This window comes from Triticum aestivum, chromosome 4B (genome assembly GCF_018294505.1).
Source record: "Triticum aestivum cultivar Chinese Spring chromosome 4B, IWGSC CS RefSeq v2.1, whole genome shotgun sequence".
NCBI lineage: Eukaryota > Viridiplantae > Streptophyta > Magnoliopsida > Poales > Poaceae > Triticum > Triticum aestivum.
The window spans coordinates 574,799,861-574,809,597 of record NC_057804.1 but is presented as its reverse complement, the minus strand read 5'-3'; the positions used below and the strand labels follow the sequence as shown (position 1 = coordinate 574,809,597).

Below are 9,737 nucleotides of genomic sequence, written 5' to 3'. Positions count from 1 at the left end.
TGTTTAACCCACTTTTTTCATTAATGTATCCCTGCCATGAACATTTTCTTGTATTTGGGTTCATTACCCCACTTCTTTCATTAATGTATCCCTTGTGAAACTTATGCTCATCTAGTTAAGAAGACTAATCCCAATGCCATGAAAAAAACCCAGAGTATCTGCTGGAATCAGAATGTGAATCAGATTTAAAAATCCACATCCAACATGAAGATCTATGCTAGATCCCTACAATCGTACATACGTACAACTAGAACGCCCAAGTGAAATTGATGCTCATCTAGTTAACAAGAAAAACCCCAATGTCATGAAAAAAACTGAGCAAAAAACAGAGTACTACCTCAGATAGCTCGTCGATGGCATCCTCGTCGAAGTCGCTGCCCTTCCTGCTATCTAGGTCGAACTCCTTTATGGCGTTCTCCTCCATGAGCTCTTCGATTTTGTCATACACCTTGCGCTTACGCCTTCTCATCTCCTCCTCCTCCAGATCTTCCCCGACCTTGTGTTCGCCGACGGGTGCCTCGACGGCTGCGATGGCAGCGGGAGCAGGCACAACGGTCGCTGCACCGCCAGCTTCCGCCGCTACGGCGGACTCAGCCGCTCCACCCACGGCTGCAGCCACGGTAGCAGACTGCTCTGCTCCGATGGTTGCCTCCGGCTCGTCCGCCGCATCTTCACGCCCGCGCTTCATCGTCGATAGAAGACAGGAGGAGGGAGGCGTAGGAAGGGAGGAGGGTGGTGACGAAGGAGGAGAGGGTGGTGAGGTGGTGAGGAAGGAAGAGAGGGTGGTATGGTTCGGGAGAGGACGAGGGTTTTCTACCCGATTTGGGGAAGAAAGGCACTGCTCCTGCCTCTTGGAGTTACCGAGAAGCCACAGGTGCCGATTTGACTTGACACACCCACCCGGCCGTCCCGATTCCACGTGGGGACGTGGCGGTCGTGCACGCGGTCGTGCACCTCCTACGGTTTGCCATCAATTGCTATCGGTCTCACAAGTGGGTCCCCTTGTCATCCACACAACCGAGCCACCACATGTACCACATTTTTCTTTCTCCCTGCCTCGACCACTCCACATCTTTCTTTCTCCCCTTCTCGACCAGCGCCGCCGCCTCCGCCGCCATCTGCCGACGACCCCTCTCTTCGCTGCCGGTGCGCGGCCGCCGCCAACTACGGCAAGTACGTCAGATCTCCACTCTTCTTCCCTTCCCCAAACGCGTCTCCCTACGGAGGCGGATCTGAGCCGATTGGTTTGGACTGAAACTTAGTTTTCGGATTGGATCTTGATTTGGTTTATATGGTTTGAGACCAAATCAATCAATTAGTTTGAGCCGCCACTACCACCTACTACTGCTTCAAATGCAAGAGCCGCAGTTGCCGGCCGGAGCTCGTCGGCTCTCTCGAGCTTTGACGCCATGTCTGATCTAGATTTATGACGTGCCCTCGCATATGGCTTTGTCCACGGTTTGAACCTTTGGAAGTTGAAAACGGTTTGGACTGGGTTGGATGACGCGCATGTATAGTTCGATTTGGTCTAGATTCTAAATGAAAATATCTGGATTGGTTTGGTTTTGATGTGTGCCGTGGATTGGACTGGTTTAAGTTTCGATGCCCAACTATTTCCAGGTTTAGATGAACCGGGCATTGCCATTGTCATTGCCATTGCTTTATTACATAGATGATAGAAAATAGATTGATTGGCCATTGCCAGTATAGGTTATCACTATGATTTATTATATGTATGATCTTTGTATTGTACTATGTACAATTCAACTTAGAGTTCAACATGTTCTGTGTAGAATGGAGGAAGCACAATGTGGATGCTGCAACTCATGGTGCCGGACCAGCCTTTCTACTGCCACGTTGTTCGGCATCTACTTCCAGCCTTCTTTTGTTGTTGCAGCGGTAATAATTTATATGAACCTTCTGACAGTATATTTTTTTTGCTATTTGCACTAATGTATTGTGTCTGCTATTTGTTTTTATCTTACACAGATCGTACCATGCAATGTGAGATTGGCATTCAATGAGCTCGTCGCATACACCGTGACCTTCGACGCTCTTGGGGGCCCATACACTATGCAGGTCGAGAAGGGGCGAAAGATAACCCAGATAGGAGGAGATGGTTGGGATCGTTTCATCGCCCGCATGCGTCTTACTGGGGGTGAATATCAGCTTCTCCTTCAGAAGAGATAGGCCCAGGATTTCTGTTATCTATCTAAATTTCATTCCGGATAGTGAGGATGAAGTTCACGAGGACGAAGATGGTGCTGATTCAGATGATGATGAGAACCCACTTGTTGAATACCTGTATGCCCAAGGACTCAGCCTGGGCGACGAGGAAATCGGCAACCTTTGGGACATGCTTCCGCTACGTGAAGACTACCTAGGGAAGCCATTCGTGACCCGCCTCACAAGGACGAATGTTAAACAGCATATCATGGTATGTTACTTAGTGTGGTAATTACATGATATGCATGCTTAGTTAGTGTAGTACTTCATATGATATGCATGTTGTAGTACTGTGATGAGAGGCCAAGTTTAGAATTCATTTAGTGAAGAATTTTATGACATGCATGTAGTGTAGTAATATGCGATGATATGCTTAGTGTACGGAGTAGTCTAATGATATGCCTAATTACTGTAGTAATTTGATGCTTGGCGTATAGTGTAGTGATGTGATGATATATATGCTCAGTGTTGAATCCAGTGATATATGTGTCTTGAAGTGTATGCTTTGTTGATAATTGCACGTGACATGATCATATATCATGTCAACTGTTTTCAGAAATTACCTAAGAGGTTACTTGATAGCTGTGGCATCGACCCGGGCGAAGAAGGCATGGCTGCTGGACTACGCCTTACCAGAACGGGCTCCATCACCAGCTGTGCCTATGCAGTGGACACGGACGGTCGCACTGTCTTGAGCAGGGCAGGGTGGAAGAAGTTCCTTCGTGCCAAGAATCTTCGGGTAGGACAGGCCATCCTACTCACTGTTGCGAACACCCGTCGCCATGACTTGAGGATGATGATCACCATCCACCTCATTTAGAACTGGGGTGGGCCATGTATCAATGTGAAATGAACTTGTTATGTCAGCTCTTGTTTGCGAGTACTTGTCGTGTATTACCGTACCTATATCTACTCATATCTAGGTACTATTGCTTGTGATGGATTGCAACTATTATTAACTGGTACCTAATGCTCTACTAGCTATGATTATTCCACTGTGTGATGTTTTATATGCTGTAGTGTGACATGGTAACTGTTATATATGGTAGAGACTGGTCTCTAAGACCTTGTACAATGCAAGGTGCTTAGGGATGTGCTTCCACTGTGTGATGTTTTGTACGTGCCAGGTTGTAGTATGAAATGCTAACTGTTCTACATGGTAGTGGCTAGTCTCTAATTGGACCGACATGTTGAACTATAGTATCAATGGTAGAGGCGTTTCGTTGTGCACCACATCTAATAGTTCACATAATTAATTATCCAAAGATTAAGGTATGAAACCCTTGGTCCTACATAGCAACATTTCGTTCCAAAAATTAAGGTACTTCCACATTCAAACTAACTAATACTACAAATTCGAAGGAACTACTTAATACATTAACAACACATAGGGAAGTAGCCCTGGTCCAACGGCTTGATAAATGACGAACAAAAACTGAAAGAAGAAGGATCAGCCAGTAGCAGCACCATCAGCCTCCCAGCCTCACAACTTCAGCCAGCCTGGTGAACTCCAGGTTTTTTCCTGTAAAACACACATGTGATGTTGGAGGCAAGAAAATAAATATGCCAGGGGTCTTGTCATGGCATCTAATCGCACGGAATGCTAGTACAAATGATGAAGAATAAAACATCCAACATGAGCAAATTCATAGGAGTTCTAGATCCATGGATACCATCAAGAAAAAATGCTCAGTTTTAATTCAGACACAAGACTTGGTGAAAACGTGCATATCAGCAACATTGATATGTCATCTTTGCAAGCTTGGGTCAGTGACTTGTCTTGTGTTTCATGGCATGACAATAATTTTAACAATATATAGACATGAAATTGACCCAAACTCATGTACAAAGTTATGCCATATGATGCATGGATTGATTCACACATAAATGACAAAATGCCAACTTCGTATAGAATTTGCAGTACTGAAATATTTCAGTGTGTACTGAAACTGCAGTACTGAAATAATTCAGTGTGCATCGGTGTGTACTGAAATTGTAGTAACGAAATATTTCAGTGCCTACCGGTGTGTACCGAAATATTTCAGTGTCTACCACTACAACATTACAAATTTTGCCTAGGGCAGTACCGAAATATTTCAGTGCCTACCGGTGTGTACCAAAATATTTCAGTGTCCACCACTACAATATTACAAATTTTGTCTAGGGCAGTTCCGATTTCAGTGCCTACTGGTGTGTACCGAAATATTTCAGTGTCTACCACTAGAACATTACTAATTTTTCCTAGGGTTCATATGATGCCTAGGGTTCACATACATCATAATCCATCCTCCAAATCCATGTACTCAAATATTCATGCAATTCATTGAGATTAAAATGCCATCTAGCATTCCCTCTCTGAGCTATTACGATCAGTATCACCACGATGTAAGCATGAGCAGTAGGAAGATGAGGAGTGGGGAAGCTTACTCTAAACATAGCTACCGCCGCCGTTCAGACGAGGAGAGCGGCGAGGGAAGCGTGGAGAATGGCGGGGAAGCGAGGTCACGACCACTGTCCTCCTCATCTTGCGCTTCGGAGTCTCCGGTGACTCGGTTGGAGGCTGCACAATCTGCAACGGCACCTCGTGCACGGTGGGTTCCTGATCCAGTGGATGCTCTACCCTGGATCTGAACGCCCACCACCTCCGCCTGGTCCACTCGCTGGACGAATTGGCCTGCTCCATCGCCCAGAGGAGGATCTCGATCTTGTCAATCGGTTGTGCGGGCGGGGGGCAAAGCTTTGCCCTCTCCTTCTTTGTCATATTCTTGAGAGTGGCCATTGCCGTCCAGTTCATCTGCCTTGTGTTGTCAAACCAAGAACGGATCTCCCTCAACCTGGCCAACTTGACCTGGTCGCCGCCGGCGATCTGCACGAAGTCGGTGTTCTCGTCGCCGGCCATCAGCTCGATCTGCCATGTAAGAGGGGGTGGGGGTGAGTGGGGGGTTGCCTGAGTGGAGCGAAGTTGCAGCGGCAAGAAGGAGGAGATGACTGCGGTGGACTTGGAGGAGAGGGAGGAGATGGCCGCCGATGAGTAATTGTGGAATGTGAATCACCATGGCGGCGGTTATGCATTCGACGAGAGGGGCGGCGCGTGCAAATTTTCCTAGGACTAAACTGCCCCTAGATTAAAACGCGTCCCCACCTTGTCACGAGTACTGGCCCCACTCGTTTTAGTACTTTCACGTACTTTCATCGGAGTACTACCCAGTACTTCGTATTTGTCTGCCGTTAGATCGACATCAACGAACGGTTCTAAAAAAGCCCAACCACTCGAAAACTTATATCTTTATATATGTATATAGTCCAAATCTCCCAGATATTATTACGTTTCTCTCTAGATAGAAGGGTGTGGAAACTCACGTGAAGATGTTCTTTTTCTATGATGCATGTGAAGGATGAGTTCATTTTGACCAGTTTTTGCACATATTACAACTTACTTTTGTACTGTCTCCATAATCTAAAATTAGATGGATGGTTACTTTGAAGATATATTTAAATAATATGGTGGGAGACAGAACAAAATTGTGATGGTTCCAAATAGTCCAATATCTAAATTTTCTCATATAGTTCTATCATTGTTTCATTAAGATGTCTTATTATTACGTGAAAATGTCTCTAAGGTGGGCGGGCACGGCAACGCGCGCTTTTATGGTCTAGTATACCGTATTATGGTCAGACTCTGTAGTCATAGTATTTGCAAAAACATCAAGTAAAGCAGAACTTTACTTGTAGTCATAGGAACTGAATTGAATATACACTATTAGCTACAATAGTATATAACTAAAGCAGAACCATAACTATAGGAAACATGCTATAACACCAAATCATAGGTATCCTGCTTTGTGACCAGTGTAGATAAAGAAATGAATGTATATGTCAGATACTGGATGTGCATTTGCAAGATGTGGATACTTTGTTAAATCGTTGATGCTGAAAATTAGAAGCTATATAACAATGAACTGCTGTGGCACAACACGACGCAGGTTTGGGCCCACCTCATAGAAAAGTAAACCCGAAAAGAATGTGCAACCAAAACACAGAAGGTGAAAACTCATGGGCATCTGAACAGTAAAGCCCGACTAAGCTGCACCCCATGTTTTCTCCATGTCTGTGGTAAGACAGGATAGCGTCAATTCTTTTAGTCTTCAGCCACATACTACTTACTATACCAAGAACTTAATGTCACTGCTATTTACTCGATATTACTACCTCTGGTTTTAAATATAAGACGTTTTGGCAGTTTAAGCTGAACTACCAAAACAGTCTTACATTTGGGAACAAAGGGTGTAGTATCTTACAGTAAAAGAAGATGCTAAGTTTCAAATCATATATTTGGATTTTTTTTATAATCACCCAAATAGGCATCAACAGATGTAGTGAACTTGCCAAAGGAAAACAATCATGCAGGCCTAAATATATAAATTCAGTTTTGTGTTTCTATGAACAATGCTTGTAAACCTGAGAAAGCACAACTCACCAGCCTCAATCACATTTACATTTTTGACCTGACACATCAATGGAAACATCCACTTCTTTCAGTCAAAAATGAATGTTTAATAGTCAGAACTGAACATTATTAGCAACCGCAAACCACTTTCAGTGGTCCACCGCTTCAAATTAAGAAAAATATACTCATGCTTAATACGGTAATTCAGCATCACCATATTATGCTCTAGTGCAGCAGAAAAATTACATCGGACTGATTAGGTTCGTTTTCTTTTACTTGAGAGATGGTTAGCTGGAACTTCTGAGTAAAACGTAAGTCTAATCCCAGTGAAAAAATTAACCTATCTTAACTATTATTTTTGCTTAAGTATAACTCTTTTAAGAAGTTTATGAATCTGAAATGCAGGGTGATTTTTTTCCTACTGGTAATGGGCCTAGATATATGTATCATATTCATATATGAACACATTTATCTCCATATAACTATAACCAGATGTCAACACAAGCATGCACATCTTGCCTAAGTGGTACATTCTTTTCCGTTTTGATCAAGTTCAGGAAAAGAAAGTTAACGTACCTCACTTCAAGTCACTGAGCATGAAAAAGTAAACAACAGAGACTAGAATGTGGTATTCTCGATTTAGAAGAAACAACCCAGGCACAGCACCCTTCGGAGCCAAAGGCTCGAACGCGGGTGGCGGGCTGGGTGTGCTGCAGGCCACACGCCACTAGCCAACTGGTCGATGCCCAGTTCACAGATAGGCATTTCATCACCTTGGTGTAACCGTATAACTTTTAATAACTCATATTCTGTTTTCACTAAATATATACTGTTTCTCCTCTTGTTGATCATCAGCTGCAGCTGCCATTTGCAGCTTTCACACGATACAACTAATCTATGCAATTTTCTCTTCTTGATCAGATCTAAATGGCTGTGATCTTCCATGTGTTTGAACAGGGAAAAGGTTTGTATATAATGGCATGGTGACAGTAGTGGGGATGGTTACCCCTGTTGCTCACACAACCAGGACACATAAGTACACCACGAAACACAACAATTAGCCACTCTTTATGTTAGAATGGAAAACTGGTGGAAGGTCTCAGTGTTGTGTAACAGGGCGGACAGCAGGTGGAAGGTCTCAATGTCTCGAAGTCTAACCTAAGCATCAAACAAAGTTAGTACTAATTGACATACAAAGGAACCTAAGAGACAATGAAATGAAAATAGAACATGCATGATAGATAAATTTTGGCATGGAAGCAGATCATACTGATACATTTTGGTGGGAAATGACACCACGTTACTCTTTTGGTTTCTGGTTTCATGAATGCTGGTTTCATCACAAAATTGGTCTACTCACACATCCAATTTCCATGATATTCAATGGAAGCCTGACAACATCAACATATATGGGGGTTCAGGAATCAGATTATCAGTTTCATAGGGAGTTAGCATTTAGCAATGACTAACTGGCATGTAAGATGTAACAGGCATACCACAGAAAACAACCAAATCATCTTAGGCAAAGAACACCTAACAGCTTACACGCAGGCAGGGTGAAAACTATGTTGTGCCATAAGCAGTAACCAATTTCCTTGGCCCATTTTTGGTACAAGTAAATCTGAAATTAGTTGTCACTTCCCCTTTGCAAGCAGTTGCATAGTCTTCAGCGAGGTGTGATGCGGCTTCCTTCTGAGGGCATATGAACTTCTCCACGAAATACTTCTCAGACCTATTGACTGCAGTATGGAAGCTCAGGTCACGATCTACCAATCCATTTTCCTTGAGGAACTTGAGAACATAGTACCGGGGCCTGACCCGGCCCTCCAGGCTAAGACTGAGAATTATGGGCCGATGAGCAATGTACACGGGTTCCAACCCCACCTCAGAGAAGAGGAACTCGGACCTACGCTTCAGAGATTCCTTCGACTTCTTCAGGATATACGGAGCCTTACAGAGAGCAATATATGCTCACTTCGGCATCAGACCACCTGAATGTATTCTTCAATTAGTCCACTTTGGCGGCAATCTTCTCCTCGTTGAGAAACGCGACAGCCTGTAGCGCTGGCCTGAACATCCCAGCGCCACGAGGCACGCCTAATCTTTCAGCAGATGCCACCATCGCGCGGACACGCTCTGGGTTGGTGGTCAGCATCCTCGGCACAGGGATACACACCTTGACAATATCGCAGTCATTTAGGCCGCACTCCCGCAGGAACATGACATTGGGCTTGATCACCTTGCCAAGGTCCGATGAGAGTAGGCAGGACGAGCGCTGGAGCGCCCGGAGGAAGTTGTCGAAGGAGCCTAAGAGGGGCAGGTAGTAGTGCGTCTTGGAGACGATGGGCCTGGTTCGGAAGTAGCAGTGGACAACCGAGACTAGGCGGGCGATCTTAGGACGCAGGAGACCAAGGCCGGCAAGCCCGGCGACGACGGGGACCAGGGATTTGTCCACTTTGGCGCAGAGGAACCGCGGGTCTTTGGCGACGACGGCGGCGGCATCGGCGCCGGAGAGGCCGAGGCCGGCGAGGAAGGCGAGGACAGCGTCGGGCTTGGTGGGGGACTTAAGGTGGGAGAGCTTCTTGGAGGCCTTGAGGGCTTGGAGCCGGGTGAGGCCGCAGGTGTCGACGAGGTACTCCTCCATGGTAAAGCCACTGGGATATGGGGAAATGTGGGGCGTGGCGGCGGAGAGGAGACGACAGAGTGGGAAGATGGCATAGGTGGAGGTGGATGGGGAAGAGAGGAGACGGGAAATGACGCACTTTCGGAGGCGGAGCATGGCGCAGCCGGCGGCTGCGAGAACAACGGCGTCGGCGGCGATACAGAGATCCCCTCTGTTTTTTTTGATGCTGATAACGCCCACACGTGTGGGCGTTAAGGGATCTGGCCACACGCTTTGTGTGGTGTCTAAGAGGACCAGCCCACACGTCTACATGTGGATAAAACAAACTAGCGTCCTCACGTATTTTTTTTCTCGCGGTCCCTCTCACACGCCTACGTGTGGGCAAAATGGATAATGCCCACACGATCTCTCTCAGCCACCTACATCACGGTCCCGCACGTG

General features: G+C 45.6%; 1 pseudogene; it reads right to left on the bottom strand.

The window, feature by feature from the left end:
• Positions 1-8,166: 8,166 nt before the first annotated feature.
• LOC123089246 (uncharacterized) lies at positions 8,167-9,519 on the bottom strand (annotated as a pseudogene).
• Positions 9,520-9,737: the final 218 nt, after the last annotated feature.